The sequence below is a fragment of the Arvicanthis niloticus genome, chromosome 4, assembly GCF_011762505.2.
Source record: "Arvicanthis niloticus isolate mArvNil1 chromosome 4, mArvNil1.pat.X, whole genome shotgun sequence".
In the NCBI taxonomy this organism is placed as follows: Eukaryota; Metazoa; Chordata; class Mammalia; order Rodentia; family Muridae; genus Arvicanthis; species Arvicanthis niloticus.
The window spans coordinates 86,632,477-86,651,337 of NC_047661.1; the positions used below are offsets into that span (position 1 = coordinate 86,632,477).

Sequence of the window (18,861 nt, forward strand, 5' to 3'; positions counted from 1 at the left end):
CCAAATAAAAGTCATCTACCATGACACCTGTCTTTTGCAATGCAGAGTCTAGAGTGGTCAAGACCTTTAGACCTGCCCACAGCCTTCTCCCTCCAAGATACCATTGTTGGGGCTCACATCTATCTCTGTTGTGATCTAGTTAGCCAAAGCCACCTGGTGGGACCCTGGTCTATCAACTTGTTAGATTAAGGAAGTGCTTCGTGAAATACCCCGCTGAGTGTTTTAAGAGGGGGCTGGGGGATATCCACCCTGTGTTGCTTGTCATCCCATCCCTTGGGCTGAGGTCCTGGACTGAATAAAAAAGGAGAAAACATAGAAAATAAGTCCGCTTCCCCTTGCTGGGCTTCCTAACCTGTGGAGACAGATGTGAGCAAGCAGACCCATGCTCCCTACTGCCGGTGCCCCTAGATCTTCTTCCACCAAAAGAAGTCCTTTTTCTCTTAAGTTGCTTCTGGTTACAGCCATGAGAAAAAATTAATATATATATAGGAAGTCAGTGTCTGACTTCTCTAAATTCTTTCTGTTCAAAACATAATCCTCAGGCCAAGAGTCACTGGGAGTTCTGTAGAAATGAGGGCTCCCAGGCCTACTGATGATTCAGGAAGTTCTGTGGGCATCACTATGGGGCTCCTGAACACTAGCTTCTAAGTCCCTTTCATATTTCCCTGGCAGGAGAGCTGCCCAGGCTCAGCTATGGGTTCTGGCACCAGAGCCCTAGAAACGCTTGCTTGGTGCCAACAAATCCTGGGTCATTGCTCAGCATTGACATTATCTGAAGGCCACTGCAGCCAAGAGCTTGTTCTCCATCCTTCAGCGACAGCTTTATGGCAGATAATGTCTGCACGACATGGGTGGGGGAGGCGGAACCCTCCCCTTCTGCTGCCATCCTTCATTTGTCTTTTCCACTCTCCCTTAACAAAAGAAAGCACCGAGAAGATCAACGCTTTGAAGATTTCCAGCATTCTGTTATATTTCAAGGCACCTCCTCATTAAGGAGAGGCTGGAGGATTTAAAATTAAACACACACACCCAGCCTACCGTTGCCCTGCATCTTTCTAGGGATGTAAATTAGCCAGCGCTGTAATTACTTTATTAAGGGAACAAGCTGTCTCTGGAAGCCAGGCTTGCTCTTCTTCTCGTGTGTCTATCCCCCCTGAAAAGCCCAGACAAGGTCATTGTGTGGCAGAAGGACACGGGGCATTCTTTCTTCTGGGGATGATGCATCCTTCCTGGCTAACTCCAGCTAGGACCTGACCATCCCAGCCCTGCTACACACGTGACAAAGCTGTGAGACGTATCTGATGGGGGCAAACCATCCATGCTAGCCTGTGGGACCGGCTAGCTGTACAGGCCAGGCCATGGACCTCATCAGGAGGTGACCTTAGCCTGCTATTTTTGTTCAAGAACAGCAGTGAACCTTTTGCAACTGTCCCTTCCATCCCAGGAAAAGCACATCAGGGTCTCAGGCTTTGGTGGAACTGGGGCAGTGTCACCCTGCCTAAAAGATGTCAGAATTCCCAGTAAGGAACTCTATTGAGACTCCAGAGTGAGCTAGCTGAACATCCCATTGTGTCTAGAGGGTGTGTCTGTGACCTCAGCCGCCTCCAGGGCTCTCTTCCTAGCTCCTGCATACCCCAGGCTACACAAGTGAAGGGTACTCTGGGAGTTATGCAATGCCTGTGTCTAGACATGGGGCGTCAGGATGAGTACCTGTATGGACATGCAGAAGGTTCCTGACCCCAGACCACTCAAATGGAAGCATTCAAAGTCTCCTTGACTAGAAGCCTGCTCAATCCCTTCAACTCACCTTTGAAGGCTTTTACTGCAGATTAGAGCCAAGGATACTAGTTGGGGGTCTGGAGATTGCAACCATTCAGATGCTTTGGCTTAGCATTTTGTCCAGCTACTTTTTCCACATAGAACTTCCCAGAACACTCTGAAATGCATTAGGTCTGATTTACAGATCCTCAGGCTTGAAGTGGACAAAACCAGGGGACATCCCCACCAGCCGCAGAATGCATCTCAATGCTAAACAACTACAGCACATGATTCCCCATAAATACCTAGTGAGTAGCAGCTTTGATCACTAATGTGAAAAGAAAAAAAAGTACCACCTCTTTATGCTAAAAAAGATCAAGCACAAATGCAGAGGGCAGCCACAGCTGCATGACTGACAGCCACAGGGTCACGCCCAGTGCTGCACAACCTTCTTTCTACTCATGTCACTTCTTCATAGAGTGTCTTCTACTCTGTGGGATGGGGCCTGGGGGTCCTGGTACCACGAGGTCTGCAGGATGCAAGCTTTGATATGAGCCTATGAGCTGCAGTGCTGGGCTGTATCGACAATCAGGAAATTCTACACCCAGTGATTATTTTCAGGTGACGACAGAACCATATTCTGAAAAATTAAATCTTAAGAGACCCTATAATTGATAATTGCCCAATATAACACTTGATGTGTGTGTGCATGTGTATGTGCATGTGTATGTGTGTGTATGAGTGTGTATGCATGTGTGTGTGGGCATGGGCATGTGTGTATGTATATATGTATGAAAAAACTAAGCCTCAAAGAGAGGAAATAAATTGCTCAACCCACCCAGGTCCTCCTGACACCCTAACAGGGAATCCCACTAATCAGTCAGGATCAACACTGTTGACCTGAAGAAAGGGTTGCAGGAAGGAGCCTTACGAGGATCTGTTCTGGGGACAGTGATGTTGCAGTGAGCAAAACAGACCCTCCTGTGTGGTTCACATTTCTTTCACACTCAGATACTGAAGAAATGAATATCAAATGTAGTGACCAGGAGTGATGTGTGCCTCAAAGAGACGCAGCATGGGAGGAATGGAGCCACCTGCCTTCATGCTGGGGATGGAGGACATCAGAAAAAGCATCATGGTAGCTATGGTGACTCTGGAGCAGAGCCCTAAATGACAGGAGAGAATACTCATGATGGGCATCCAGGACTTGGATGGGCATCTGGATGAGGTACTGCCCCCTGGAGGACTTGATGACATACTAGCTATGTATTCCTGGTTAAGACCTATTAGTTACCTAAGGGCCCCCGCTCCTCATGGTGAAAATGGCTCCCTCATCTAATGACAGGCTCCCTCTCCCAAAAAGCTGCTGGGAGGCATAGCAAATGGCTGGAAGAATGTGCCCAGCACAGATGCAGGCACGAAAGGAAGGGTCCAGCTGGCAACAGCTGCAGCCTGAAGGCCTAGCACAGTTCAACTTTTCACATTAAACTGTACAAGTTTTCATTTCTATTCATTTACACGATTCCCCTCTTTCTCCTAAGAAAGAGCCAGAGTGAGCTGCAAGTGGGAATGGAGGTGGGTGGCTGAGGGAAACATTTTGACCCACCTCAGAAATTTCTATCTTCTGTGTGTGTGTGTGTGTGTGTGTGTGTGTGTGTGTGTGTGTTGCCAACAATCTAACCCAGAGCTTTGTGACATTAGGCAAGCACTCTCCCACTGAGTTACATCCGCAGCCCAGAAGCATTCATTCTTCATAGCAGGAGCTACCTCCCCACCCCCGCCCTGAGGCTTCTCACCAACCCCCCATTCATCAGACCCTAGAGCCCCAAAAAGCCAAGAACACACCATGCAGCTCCAGGTGTGGATTCAAAAGCTCAGCAACATTACTTAGAAAAGTTAAGTGCTGTTATTATTAATAACAGCTCATATAGTCTTTGTGGTCATTGGAAGCCACCTTAAAACATGTTTGCATGCTGATATAATATGAGGTGTTGATTACGCTGGGTGTGGGTTCAAATCCCAGCACCACTGTCTATTGTATCAACTACCTGGGCTTCTGTTCTCTCATCTGTCACAGCTTTGTTCCAAAGTATTCCTCACGGCACTAAGAATTGTCATGCAGGACAGAAGCCACGGACTCTGAGACGTTTTCACAAACACGACTCACCATGGGTTCTTATTTGAGTTCCACTCCATGGAATCCAGGGAAGCAAGCAGTTAACTGTGTGTGTACTTTGCTTACAGATGAGGGCACCCAGGCCAAGGGTAGTGCAGTGCATGACCCCATACCTCACAGGAACCTGTACCTGCTCACTCATCTTCAATGTGGTTTGAATTTTTATTGCACTTATTTATTTGTGTGTGTGTGTGTATGTGTGTGTGCATGTGTGTGCACATGTGGAGGTCAGAGGACAATTTATGGGAGATGGTTCTCTCCTTCCAGTGGATGGAGATTGAACTTAGGTCATCAGGCTTAGCAGCAGTGGCCTTTACCTCCTAAACCAACTCAGCAGCCCTGTACAGCTTCTTTTAAAAGTAAGGTGGTACCAACTGCTTTTAAATCATATCTCTCAACCCCCAACACACACACACACACACACACACACACACACACACACACACACACACACACACAGAGTGCCCAAGCCTGGAGTCCATGTGCTAGCCTAGTCCATGGCTAAATGCCAGCTTTCAGATCAGGGTGTGGGAATCCACAGTTACCTAGCCAATGGCCCTAAAACAGCCTAGGACAAATACCAGGATGCTAGAATCCTGAGAGGGCAGTCCCTCCCTGCTCTGCCTTTACATCCCACAGGGCCAGTCACGAGCCAAATATACAGCCTGCAGCCTAACTTTCCTGGAGTTCAGTTTCCCAGTGTGTAAGTGAGGATTCTGTGCAACCACCCAGCACATGTCTAAAGAGTGTCCTTCTTGCATGTTGGTATGAGCAAGGCATGATCCGCCCTGCCCAGGCATTGGGTGTAGTGGGTTCTGCAGTGTGTCTGGCCTGCCACTCTCTGTCAGCTGAGATCCTGCTGGAGTGTAGTGAGGAGGTGTTGACAGCCAGCCTAACCATACTCCAGTTATCCCCCTGTAGTAGTTGGGGTAGGTTGTGAAGTCTTTCAAGAGCAGCACATCAGATGATGAAGTTGCATGGTGCTCTGAAAAGAATGCCTCAATTACTTAAAGCACAACACAGAGGGGCTGGAGTGCAGAGCAAGCCTTCAGTGCCAGCTTGTCACTTAGCAACCCGTGTGGCTCACAGCTCAGAATAGCTCATGCGAGAAAAGCAGGACTGAGCAGTGAACTGTGAATCTTCTTTAAAGGAGAGAAAGAAAGAAAAAAAAAAAAAACATACAGTGAGACTAGGAGGCAGACAGGTAAAAATATCTCCTGCCAAAACTCTAATAGCTTCACAACAAATGTTCAAACACAACACCTTGGTAATCAGCCACAGGGAAGGTATGGCCATTCTCACCCTGTGAGCAGGGCCACACTGAGGCCCCCACCCAAAAGCCACTGGACACAGAGGAAAGTCTAGATGCTAGACTGGCTCCTTTGGATCTGGGGTGGCTCTTGATCAAGAAAGTCATTTAAGGCATGGACTTCCCAGGGAAGCCAGGTGAACAAGATGCCATCTTTGGAAAAGCAGCCCAAATATTCACACAACAGTGAACACATTTTCCAGTGTGTAGTATGGCCAGTTCCCTAAAGTTTACGACCCTGGAAATCATCCCAGTCATTCTGAAGAAAAACCTTTACACCGAGGCAGACCCTAAGCAGGAATGGAGAACTCTGGCCGTTAAGTGGCAAGGCCAAGGTCCAGTTCAAGAACACCTGGTGGTAAAAAGAAAATGTGGCCAGATCCCTTTCCCTCAGAGGATGTTTAGTGGCTTCTTGATTTCCATGTGACAAGTAGTTTTGACCCCAGTAGTTTTCCTAATTTCCTCAGAGCCTCTGGGATTCCACACAGCTCAAAACAGGTTGAGCTACTCTCAGAGATACAAACTGTCTTCCTGATTATTTTTTAATTATTTTCTCCAAATTTCTGACAGTCACCAAAGACAAGCTGATAGAGCCTGCATGGTTTAGTAGTGTTTTTTTCTTGGACTTCCTCTCCCAGGACATGCCTGCAGGGATCACCACCTCCATTCTGAATCCTCCCTCTTTCACTCATCCTAATGTCATGAAGTCTTGCAGGTGTGTCCATCTCTGCCCTGACTCCATCACCCTGCTCTGCCTCCAGCCCTTAGGAACCTTTGGCAGGTTCCCTGTTCACTTCTCTTAGCCATCTACTCATGGCCTTTAATATATATATATATATATAATTATGTGTATGCATGTGTGTTTGTGTTAGTGTCTAGGCATGTGTATTGTGCATGGGTGCAGGCATGCATGGTCTGAGGACAACTTGTGGGAGTTGGTCCTCTATGTCCACCATCTGGATCTACAGGACCAAATTCAAGTCATCAATCTTGGCATCAAGCTACTTTACCATCATGCTGGTCCTTACATGTGGTCTTCAGAAGCAACTGCTAGAAATACTACGTCATCCAGATCTGCTGCCCTTTAAAGAGAAACTATAGCCTTTCTCAAGACATTTGATCCCCTCCGTGTCCATCAGTGTTGACCTTCAATTTCTCCCCCTACAGAAACCCTTCTATGTCTGCAACCACCGGAAGCCTTCTCGGTCCACCTCTTCACTGTACCTCAGTAACACCTCCTGTAATTCTCTGAGTGAACACTAATGGCCCTATCCTCTTCCCCTCTCACCAAACTCCATAAGACGACTTGGCTCCTTGGCATAGTCAGCTAGCTGCTCATAGGCCCGCATCTCTTTTCCAAACAAGACATTCCTTCGATGCAGGAACCAAGCTGTCAGTTTTTTATCCACCCTTCACTGTTCCTTGTACAGCCATTGCCTGTCATTCACAGGTTACTCTACAAATTTCCATGGCTGAAGTGTGGACTTTCTGGAGTCCCTGCTTCCCCACCCTCCAAGAACAAGCTCCTTTCTGTGCTTACATTTTAGCTGCTACCTTTTAAACAGAGAGGCAGGGCAAAAAGTGAGCAGAGTTGACCAGGGAGACACAGAGCCCCTACCAGAAGCCTGCAGGCCCCCACTAGGGTGCTAATCAAATGCAGCTCCCTGAGCATGTGGGGCGAACCCAGGACTTAGAAGCCAGTTTTCTGTTCCTTGTTTATCTGTAAAATAGAGAACATCACTTACCTACCAGCTACATCTGGCTGCCACATGAGGGGAAGGGGAGCAGAGCAGAAACTCCTCGAGGAGTCAAGTACAGGGGATGGAGACTTCTCTGATCATTCCATGTCACAGGCTTGTTGGGTTTGAGTTTTGGTTTCCTATTTGACGAGACCAAATTCTGATGTTTTTCTATTAATCCATGCTCAATAAATATAATATGAAAAAAATGAACCTGTGTCTTTTAATTCCCCTCAGATTTTTCCAGTCTGATATAGTTTTATAGATGAAACATTTTTTTCACTTTCTGATGCAATATTCTAATTTCCAAGAGCATGTCATGACCCAAGGATGTCCTCAGGTGGTAGTTTAAAAACTAAAGCACCCCAAGAAGCCTGACTGTGATCCATCATCTTTTCCCCCTTTCCAAGGAGCCAGCATTTGTACTCCACCTTCACCACCTCACATATGGGATTCATCTTCATCTCAAAAATAAGTGTGGATGGGCACCACATGACACAGAGTATGCAGGGGGCTAAAGACAGGGCGGTTCCCAACAACAAACGAGGCCAAGGGCAACTGTACCTTCTACGATGCCCTCCACCTTCCTGTCATGTTTGCTAAATGTGTTCTGGGTGGCTAAAATCTTGTTTTCGTAGTCAAGAGAGAAAAGAAGCAGGAAAAGGGGCAGATGGTCCAGAGGGGGAGAAACTGGCACTGGAGGATATGGGCGTGGGTGTGGCCAGTGCAAGCCAGACCGTTGGGTTCCTTTTTACCATTTCCCATGAGAGAGAAATGCATGCTCAGTATGTAAGATGGGTGGCAGGGTGCCCCGCCGGCATGAGGTCACACTGATAGCGGTAAGTGCTGAGCTGTCTTCTGGGGGACCTCTGAAGATATACCAGGGTAAGGCAATGACAGCACAGGTCACATGTTGAAGAAAATATTTCATCTCAGTCTGGGGTTTCTACCTTGCCTTTGATCGACCACTTCCCAAATAAAAGACACCAACCTTTATATTCATAATAAGCTTTAATAAGCTTTAATCAGCACTACAGCTGGGCAGATATCTACCCTCTATGCTGTTATGTCTACTTCCCCATAACCCTGAGTTATAACTTATTATATTCTGTCTGGACTACTAGTAAATCCAGTTGGCCTGCCCTCATGGCCATGTTTTAAAGATTCTTACTCCATGCATCTTCTGCTCTCTCCACCTTCTCTCTCTTCCTCATGGCTCTCCTCAGACCCTAATTCTAGGAACCTCAAACCCCACCTATCTCAGTTCTTCCCAGCTATAGGCTATAGGCATCTTTATTCATCAGTCAAAGGTAACTTGGGGGCCAAAGTCACATAGTGTCATTTGGAACAACATGCAGATTCTCTCATCCCTGAGGCAACTAGACCTTGGGGGCCAGTATTTATCATTACAATACAAGAAAAAGGCCAAATCTCAGTAGTCACAATGCTTAAGTTCCATCTCTGTAGGAGCCATGGCGCTAAGCACCACACAGCCATTGTCTACTTAATTCCTCCATGATTGGAACTGGAAATATCACTGATACCCACATTTTAAAATGAAGAAGTGCAGGCTGCAAGGGATTGCCTATGTTTCACTGAGGTAGAGATACTTGGATCTTGGGCCAGTGGAAGTAGGTCACTCCTGCCACAGACCAGCCACCATTTTGAAATGGACATTGATTGCACATTACATCCTGCTTCTCAGATGTACTAGTGAGCATAAACATGTCTTTTTGAATGATGGAATACAGCAATTAGTGCCTGATCAAAAAGTGGAGGCCACTGAATCTGCACTGTCACAGTCTGACTCCAAGGCCTGACTCCCAACTTAGCAACAACCATGGGAGGATCTGGGACTTAGATGCAGGAAAACCTAGCCAAGCGTCCTGCTCCACCTTCTACCAGCAGCGAATCTCTGGGAACATATGTAGCCTCTTTTGATTCTAGCTTCTGGACCTGAGAAGATGGGGATGAACACTCCTAATTCATACGTATGAAAGCATGAGGACTCTGATCAATAGAGCCTCCCACCCCCATAAGGCAGTACTGGTTGCCTCCTTTAGTTGAGAAAATGTAGGAATTTGGCCCAACCAGGAGCATAGGTACATCCACCTGTGGTCTGCTATGAAATAGACGTGGAACTGGCCCAAGGGAACCACTGACATGATAAGCTTGTAGGGACATGTTACTCAAATGACTTCCTACTGCCCTCTTGGGCTGGAAGATTGGAACCCAGATTCCTGTCAATTAGAGGCACTACTGAAAATACATTTAAAATTGTTTTTGTTTCCATCCTTTTTCTTTCTTTCATTTTCTTTATTTCTTTCAATATATACTATATACTATGTGTCAACCCCTGTTCTGGGACAGCAGAAGACAGAGGAAATTGTGCTGCTGCCCTGTGTGATTTATATTCTCATGCTGGGCGGGGGCAGTAAATGAGGGGATGGAGTTGGGGGAGGGGTGCTATGAGATACAGATCTGGTAAGAGCACATTCTGATAAAGTAACAAAAGGGCCTAAACAGAGAGAGGATGAGCCATTCTGATATCCTGGGAGGGCAGCAAAGATAGAGGAACCAGAAAGCACAAAGGCACTGAGACAGGCAGGACCAGGGTGCTTGGTGAGTGTAAGCAACAAAGAGGCTTATGACCAGAGCACCCTGAGTAAGGGATGCTGGGATGGGCTGAGGCTGGGATACAGAATGCCCAAAGCAGGCAGGACCTACAGACATGGTAAACAGTTTGGGCTTTCTTTGAGGCTAGCAGAAAGGTCTCAGAGATTTGTGAGCTGAGATGGGATCTGACACAGTTATTTTCAAAAGGATAGATAGCTGTCTGTAACTCAACAACTGGAGAAACTGGGAGGGCAGATGAAAGATGGAGGCAACCTGGATCAGGCTGCTGCATGAGGTAAGCATTTTGAAGAAGAAAGCCAGGTTGTTGGACACTCCAGGCCCCGAACAGAAGACCTCTGTGTATACCAATTTTAAGAAAAAAAAATTAAAATTAGATTTGAAAACAAAAGTGAATGACTGCAGGCCTCACTCTCTGCTTCCTGACCCCGGGGGCTCACGAGGGTGGCAGATGGGTCTCCTAGCATCTGTCCAAATCTTCTGACCTGGACTTTCTTAAACTCATTATTTTCTCTTGTTTCAATGAGATACAGAAGGATCATAGTGTCCAATTACCTGAGTTACCCAGCCGAGTTCTGAAGAGCACTTGAAGAAATGGTAATCAGAAACCCTTAATTACAGTCCTCACATGGTGTCTCCTTCCCGAGAACAAGAAGGGTTGGATCTCTTTCCCCACCAGCTCTCTGTGCAGCTTGGTGGACAGCTGGGCAAGAAAGTATTCCTTACTGGGAACAAGTTAAGACAACAACCTACTATGCTCACTAACGGAGAGTTCAATCATCATTTGGTAGATGAAGATTCCTAGGCAAAGAAACTCCAACCATCATGTGCAAGGTTATCCAGCCATTAATGCAAGAACTGGGCTTTTAAATTGTGATCTACTAAGCTCTGTAGTGCAGATTCTTTCTCATGTGCCGGTATTTTCCAACGTTTTACAAATCATGATATACAGAAAAATTAGTACTGGTCTGGAACATTATGGTAAATGAAAGAGGCATTGCAACCCTGGGCCACCCCCAAGATATTCCAAGACATTTGGACATCATGGTTTCTGGACTATATATACTGTTAGCACCCATTGGGAAGATCTGTAGTATGCCCTGCTGCCTTGCAAAATGGTGCACCCAAATCCACCCCTACAGGCCCAGAAGAACAACTTCATGGACCATGGCACCTCCCTGAGGTCAAGGGCTTCCTTACTTCCTTGGGTCCTTCTCCAAAACTAATAGTGCACTTGGAGGCCTGGTCAAGCAGATTCTTCCTAGCTTGTAAGGAAGTCACAAATTACTAGCAGTTAGTATTTGGGTGTGGCAGGACCGTGGACAGCGCCCAGCGCCCACCAGCCATTTTGGGAACCAGCCCAGCAGGAAAAAAACTTGAGTTCTCTTTCCTTTATATCCCACAAGAAGAGATGCTCTAGGTCCTCGCTGACTTCTCACCTTGCAGCACCTGCTGGGACCACCTACTGGATGACATTCATGTCTTTTGTGACCATCCAATCTACTCTGCTTACAGCTCCTGTGGGTCTTTAAACCACAAGTCTTATTCAGAGAAAAATACCATTGACAGAGTTTTGGGAGTATGGGCCAGTGAATTCTATTTGAGAACAAAATAATGATGGCAAATTGGTAGTGCATAAGAAACTCTAGTTAAGACAGTAAATATAAATGATGGTGTGGGGTGAGGCAACTAGCTGTTTTTAGAGGAACAGCTGGGTAAGCCCTAGAACATAGTGCCAGGGCTTAGATTTGGGGTTCTTCTGGCTCTCAGTATGCCTCACTCCCATCCCACCACAACTACAAAGGAAATAGGTCTTTGCACCTCAACTCCAAGTTTTAGAGTGAGGCAGCCTATGACTCACCGGACCTAGAACCATTCTCTAACAAAACATACCTGGTTCTGAGATAAGAATATTTTAGAACTCCGTGATAATTCATATTGCCTGAGATTTTGTTCTCACATAGGAGCTTTCTGTGCACAGAGAATATCTAATTGTTTGTTTTTTAATAATTGAATTTGTACTTCGATGAATGTCTCAATATTTTTTTAATTACTTGTGGAAAGAAGAAGAGGAAGAAGAATTATCAGCAAGTTGCATCTCCACAAAATGGCTGCCCCTGAAGCACAGGTTTCTGGGTAGCAAAGGTTTCTGGGTAGTTTCTGTCGGCTTGGGCAGGGGACCATTAATGTTTACATTTTAGTTCTCTAGCCTTACTTACAGGAATGTCTCCTTTGAGATCTCTGGAGGTTTGGGGATGGGAGGCAGGCTAGGACAGGATGAGCCTGTTCCTCTGGGAATGGCAACTTCTCAGAGAAGAGGCTGATAGGCAGGAAGAACCTATTTTCCTCCTATTTTTCCCAGAACAGCCAAGGATACAAGTGGTAGAGGCCTAAGAAGAGGATCATCTCTGGATAGTGACCAGGAAGCAAGCAGCATCCCCCTCACCAGCCCCTGCCAGCAGCTGCAGTAAATAACATTGTGTGTAAGCAGTTTGGCTCCGGGGTCTGGGCCTCATCAGAGACTGCAAATCCCTGGTGCACACTGTCCAGCAGGGAAACCTGACACACCAGAGTTCCATCCATTCCTGCTGTCCTTGATTCTGCAGATGCAGAGATTCTCAGGGCAGCATCCGACCTGCTCTGCCTCATCCCTTCTGGCTCCAGGCACCAGCCCTGAGTGAACAAACTTTAAGGGAGTGAAATCTGGAGTGGTCAAGTCAGGAGGAGACAGATAGGAGCAGGACAACGGAGCACCAAGAGAGAGTCTGGTGTCTTCTGTATTCTAACTTGCCTGGAACTGAATGTCATATTCCTTAAACCTTGGCAATGTGGGTCTGGTCATTTACTACCAGCTTCCTATTGGTAGAGATCTAATTCTCTCTTTTCCAGGGCACTGGTTTGAAGAGCAGAGCCCACAGATTTTAATAAACTGTATTTTGATAAACATCAACCACATTTATTAAGAACTTGTTATTGAGAATATATCACATAGTGACTAAGAGCATGAAATTTGAAGTCTGACAGAAGCAAGTGCCAAGTCTCAGGTTGCCACTCACTAATCTGAGCGACCTTGAGCAAGTTAGTTAACCTCTCTGAACCTCAAAATCCACATCTATAAACTACAGATAGCACTATCTATCTCCTGGGATCTCGGGGATGATTGAATAAGATGGCTTGTATAAATAGAGCATTTAGCACAGCACGGATGCCTTGAAAAGCCCTGGGTATTATCTGTGTGTGCCAGCCACAGCATGAAGTGCTGCAGTCCAGAGCTACGTTTCCCCCTCTTAAAATCATGTGTGTGCTACTCCTGACACTTGGGGAGCAGAGGGGTCAGGAGTTCAAGGTCATTCTCAGCTACCTGGTGAGTAGGAGGCCAACCTGGGCTACCTGAGACACTATCTGAGAAAAAGAGGGCGGGGTTGGAAGAGAGACAGGGGTGGTCCTGGAATGGAATGGGATGCAGCAGGCATTTTCCTCAGAGCACTGTCCCACTTGCATTCAGGGACAGTATACCAGCAATCCAGGATTGTGCTTCCGCCCTCCAGCAGCCTAGGACGATGCTCTGGGGAAGCTGGCAAAGGTCTGTTTGTTTTGTTTTGTTTTATTCCCATCATGGTTCTCAGATGTTCAGCTGTCAGGATTTCTTGCAGCATAGCCTGGAAGCCAGTGATAAGTTAGACTTTGTCTGGGGATTTGGGGGGAGGGGCAGGCAATCCACCTTCTTTTTAAAACTCTTCTGCAGCTTATCTTAGTGGTTTTAAAGGGATTAATGATGACTCGTCCTCTGCAGCAAAACCGGACAGGAGAGTCTGGGTGGGGGCAGCAGGCAGGAGGCTGCTGCTGCTCTGGAATCCTCTCATCTCTGTTTCTATTGAACACTTCCAGACAAGATATGGAAGACACTGACTTCTAAACATGCAGTGTAACCAAACACACACACACACACACACACACACACACCACTTCCAGTAGCCAGTTGGAGTCTCATTGGTCAACCTGGACCTTTTACCTTTTCTTGCTACCTTGAGGGATCTTATGTTCTGTGTAGTCCTGGCTGTCCTAGAACTCACTCTGTAGACCAGGTTGACCTCAAACTCACAGAGATCCACCTGTCTCTGCCTCCCAAGTGCTGGGATTAAATGTGTGTGCCACCACCCTTCATCCATGTTCTTCATTCTTAAACTGAGTTCATCTTAGGTCAGCCTTCTATCAGGGACTTTATGGAAGAGAAGGACAGGAAGCCCAGAACCCCTTAAGAAAGTGGGAGACTCACTCTTCTCTTTCCTCTCCAGGAAAAGCAAGCATCGGTTCTGCTGAGCATTTCTTTCGGGGCTTCTAAGTCTGTTCTAGATAGGACATGTAGGTGGGGAGATGGCAAGACATCTCCAAACAAAGAGAAAGAACCCCTGAAGTCAACTCAGCAGGTACCCCAGCATGAGAACAGGCCACAGTCATAAATAATACCAGTGAGTCAAGGTCTCTCTATTGGAGTCATCCAGGAGCTATTATAAATGATCACACTGCTAACCTCACACAAGACTGGTTCTCGTTCCAGCTTTCCCTTCCAGAGGAGACCTGAAAGTTGGAATTGAGTCCATTTGGAGCTGAGTGATGAGTGCAGTCATACAGGATTTAGCCATCTTCTTACATACACATACACACACACACACACACACACACACACACACACACACACACCATGCCCAGGAGCACAGCAGAGGTGGGGGAGATCGTCTCTGGCAGAGATCCATAAGGGAAGAGGTGGGAACCCAACATCTGGGTGGCATCTGCTATGTCTAGCACTGGTCACAAAGAAAGAAAAATGGCACCAAGGGCATCCTCCTTAACAACTTTGAAATCAGATGTCCCATGATGCAGTGGTCAAGGTCACCATATTGGCACACGATAGAACACTAGGCCAACTTGTGACCACAAGCACAGGACCCCTCTGCAGCCTGGTCCTACTTGCCATTCCCATGGTGAGTTCAACAGGCCCTCGTTAACAGCAGGCAAGCTGAGATCTACTCTGAAGACTTGCCCATCCCTCCACTACCTGGAGCTCAGGCCCTTGTAGCTCACGAGTCCTGCTAAAGAACTCCAAGGAACTCACAAACAGCTGACACACGACTCTGTGTGACTCAGGCTAAGCCAACTCCAATCAGTGCTGGTGGGCACGATTCCTCTCCTGCACTGAGTCACCGTAGGCTAAGCTGCAGAAATTCTCTATTCAACTCAACCACCTACTTAGCCACAGCTGCTCCATTAGAGGAAAAGGGAACACAGGAGCTACAACCTCTGATGGCCTCATCCACAGCCAAGGGCAACCAGGTGTGACCTGAAAGTCCTTCTCTCCCAAGGGATGTACCTAGTTTACTGGGCATGGTATAATGTGAGAACGGCGGGAAGCACAAGATGTTTAAGCTCCACATAGTCTGAAGCCCACCAAAGTAGATACTAAAGTTTTGGTGTCTTTTTTTTTTTTTTTTTTTTTTTTTTTGCCATTTCAGGATTTCCTTAGTTCCTGGCAGGTTTTGTTAAAAAGACAACGGCAGTCTTTCTTCTTCAACCCCATGCAACCCAACCCAGTCCAGCCCGCATCTTGTTCATAACTAAACTGCCTTCCATAGGAGCTCTACTTAGAAATTCCCTAATTCACATGTCCCATTAAACTATTTCTAAAGAGGAAGAGAAAAGGGGAGGGGGAGAGACGGGAGGAGGGAGGGAGGTTGAAGAGAGGGTAGGAGGTAAGTTTTCAAAGAATAAAGCCCACTTGACAGCAACTGGGTCTGAGTGGCCTCAGAACTGAACTTGAACCTATGATAGAGCTGTTTGGGTTTTATAGAGGATGGAGCATTCGGCTTCCTTCCAAGGCGGCCGCGCCCCTAGGGGAGCAGTCTTGACATACTGAGAACATCCCTTCAGAGCCCTCTCCGCACAACACAGGTATAAATGTGGCGGAGGCCTCTCTCCAGACAGCTGGCCCCTAGACTGGCCCCCAGTGCACGTCTCCTATCTCTGCCTTTCGGTCCCCAGATGCGCTTCCCTCGAGGGAGGAAGGGCTCTTCCACTGTAGCCCCAAATACACTGAGGAGCAGCCCCAGGGCTGGGAATTAAACATTCATCTAGGGTGCGAACGTTCTGTTTCTCTAGCCAATGTTACCGTCAAGGTCACGGGCCTGTGGCCGAGTGTCTGAGGCTGGGGTCTCCAGCAGCTCTGGAGCCTTCCCTATGGGCTGCGCCCTGAGCGCGCTCCCAGGCAGAGGGACCCACCGAGCTGGCCAAGCTGGTCCTCTGTCAGTGCTCTCCTCTGCAGCTGTCCTGTTACCTCCGGAGTTCTGAGGCATCCTGAGCTCCAGAAGCTGAAGCTCAAGTCCAACCTGTGCAGGAGCTGCCTTGCACCCTTGAAGCGCCAGAACGTCGCCGCCCGGGCCTCCGTCGCCAGGCAACAGTGGCTGGAACTGCGGGAGGAGCCCCCGTGCCAAACGCTGGGTCGTGTGGACCCAGAGGAAGCGCCGCCTTGCACGGGGGTCCTCTGGCCTTCCAGGCTGGGGCGGGGCCGCTGCAAGCAAAGTTGCAGTGGCTGTCCCGGGGATGCCCTTCGGGGAGCAGATAGCGACTCACCTGTCCTGCGTGGGCCGTCGCGCGGACTCGGCCCCTGGATTCCCACCGAGTGGCCGTGGTCCCCGACGGGTCGCAGGTGCACCGTCCTTCCCGAGGACAACTGGAGTCAGGCAGCGACAGGCCCCAGCCTGGGCTGGGGGACCCGAAGCGGCGCGCCGGCGCACGCGACTCAGCTGGCTTGTCACTCCCCTGTCGCCGCCAGTCCCAACCCTGCTCCCGCCCTCCACCGGGCTCAGGGCTCTAGGGAGCAGCCTGGGTACAGATCCCGCCGCGGAGGGAGCGCGTGGCTGCGAAGGCCCCGGCCGAGTGCCGCCGTCCCTGAGCCCAGTCCGCCTCGGCTCTGCGGAGCGGAACGGAGCTGGGCGGAGCGCGCGCTGTTCCCTCGCTTTCCGAAAGGCCACCCTGGCGGCGGGGCGCCGTGACGCAGGCTTGACTCACGCGCGGACCCGCGTCAATGCGAGGCTTCCCGGCTGCGTGTGAGGCTCTGATGGCGGACACAGGAGGAGGGGAGGGCTGGGAGCAGGAGAGGGGTTGTCAAAAGAAGCCTCTTGACACCTGAGGGCTCTCTTTAGAGCAGCATGCTCTCCGCCATGGCCAAAGGCCTCCTGAGCTGGGTACCTCACCTGTCTTTACAGACTCACCTTCTTTTGACCCCCTCAGGGTTCCAATCCCACTTAGTGGTTATTCTTTCGATCCCTATGTGGATGTTGCCTCGATTCCTACTGTTGGCTGACCTTTCCATCCTATCAACCTACAAGCCCAGCCCCTACACAACTCAGTTTCCCAGAACCCTGGCAGAGGAGTCCAGTGAGGGAAGTAAGAGAGAGGGAAATTATGACTGGGTACCAAACAGGTGTTGAAGGATGCTGGCTGGCCCCAAAGGATAGGTAGACAAAAGGAAGAAAGGCAGCCATTGTAGAGGGAACAGTGTAAATGTATTTCTTTACTCAGGGCAAATGCAAAAGTGAAGACTATGTACATACCAGTGGTTGCCTGAGTGGAAACAGAACTGGGGAGTGACAAGCGGTGAAGTCAGATATGGTGACCTGTCTGGCTGGAAGTGCCGTTTGGGGAGTCTGAAATAATTGTCTCTACTCTAGGGGACCTTTGGTATACCCAAACAGGTACCTGTTTGGAAGCGATGCAGAGAGTGAGATCGTCTTAATTATCCTAGTGAAAGTTGATGAAGACCGAAGCAAATACTGGGATATTCTGTACTTCAGTCCTTCAGCTGTCTGGCCACCGTTTTATAGATGATGACTGAAGACACAGACACCCAGAGCCAGAAGCAAAAGACTTGTATTACGAGTGAAATGTTTCATACTCAGATTAGTTTCTCTTAATTCTCAAGTCTTATGGGAGGGCTTCAAGCTTAGGGAAGCCTAAATGTTTTATAATGGACTACAGGAAAACCTGCAGGCGATTTGCCCCGGCAGAATTTTAATAATAAACAGCAGACAAAACTGCCCTCCCTCCACTATCTCTGTTTTCCAAAGCAGTTCCCTATGCAAAGATTCACCAGTTTACTGTGCAAAGATCCTCCAGACCTTATTGGAACAAAAAGCATCAGTTCCTTAGCTCATGAGACATCTGAAAATGCAAGATACCCATTGAAAATGATCTCTCCCAATAAATGGTTCTTTTAGTCAACAAGTATTTAGCAAGCCTATTGTTTGCTGGGCACTGTTGAAGTCCTGTGGACATTACAGGGAAGACCCACCATGATCTCTGCTCTCATGGAACTTACGTTCTGGTCGACTTAACCAGGAAATCGGCAGGATGGAGGTACATAGAAGGAAAAAGCTAGTGATGTGAGAGATGTGGGAGGTGAACAAACGCCCTGTGACAACTGAGGCACAAAGAGGGGGTGAGAGGAAGGAAAACCTCAGATAAAGATGGTTTTAAGGAATGAGGTCTTACAGTTGGTGTAGTGACCACAAAAAACTTTTGAGCCTGATAGATTGTCATTACTTACATACCCTGAGTAAGATCTATAACATAATGAGCCTCAGTTTCCACATCTATAAATGGTACATACTGTAAGAAAATGCATATCCTATGCAATTGTTGTTATGATCACATAAGATGATCATTTTAAATTATCTGATATCACATGTACTTGATAAATGACAGTTATTGGGTGATTGTATTGTTGCTAAACTAGAAATAGAGACAGACAGAGAGAGAGAGAGAGAGAGAGAGAGAGAGAGAGAAAGAAGAAGGAGGAGGAGGAGGAGGAGGAGGAGGAGGAGGAGGAGGAGAAGAAAGGGAGGGAGGGAGGGAGGGAGGGAGGGGAGATTTGGGGAAGAAGGTAGAGAGATCCTGGCTTTGAGGCATACTGAGAAAGCACATCTATCAGGTAGAAGTTCCCTGTCTTATCATATCCACTAGCTGACAACCCTAATCCTGAGAACTCAATACCTGGTTTCCTCATGCAAAGTTCTCCAGGGAAAAAAGAGTCACAGTATGGAACCATCTCCCTCTGCCTTCATGGTCATCAGCCTCAAATGGGCTTCTTGATTACCAATGCCTCCATGTAGCTTTATGGTCCATCTGTTCCTCTCTCCATTTAAGGCCTCCCAACTTTTCTATTCTCTTAACCACCCTGTGGCTGCCCATTG

General features: G+C 47.9%; 1 protein-coding gene across 3 annotated transcripts in view; it reads right to left on the reverse strand.

Moving 5' to 3' along the window:
* The window catches only part of Slc6a17 (solute carrier family 6 member 17), a 47,317-nt gene extending 30,714 nt beyond the window's left edge, over positions 1 to 16,603 (reverse strand). Inside the window, exons 1-2 of one of the 3 annotated variants that reach the window (XM_076933103.1) lie at positions 16,241 to 16,603; positions 6,989 to 7,122 (exon numbers count right to left, since the gene is read on the reverse strand). The gene's annotated coding sequence lies outside the window, so the exon portion shown is untranslated. Of the gene's footprint in view, positions 1 to 6,988; positions 7,123 to 15,889; positions 15,913 to 16,240 lie in introns of those variants that run through there. The other 2 variants (XM_034500308.2, XM_076933104.1) reach the window with 2 other exon arrangements.
* Positions 16,604 to 18,861: the final 2,258 nt, after the last annotated feature.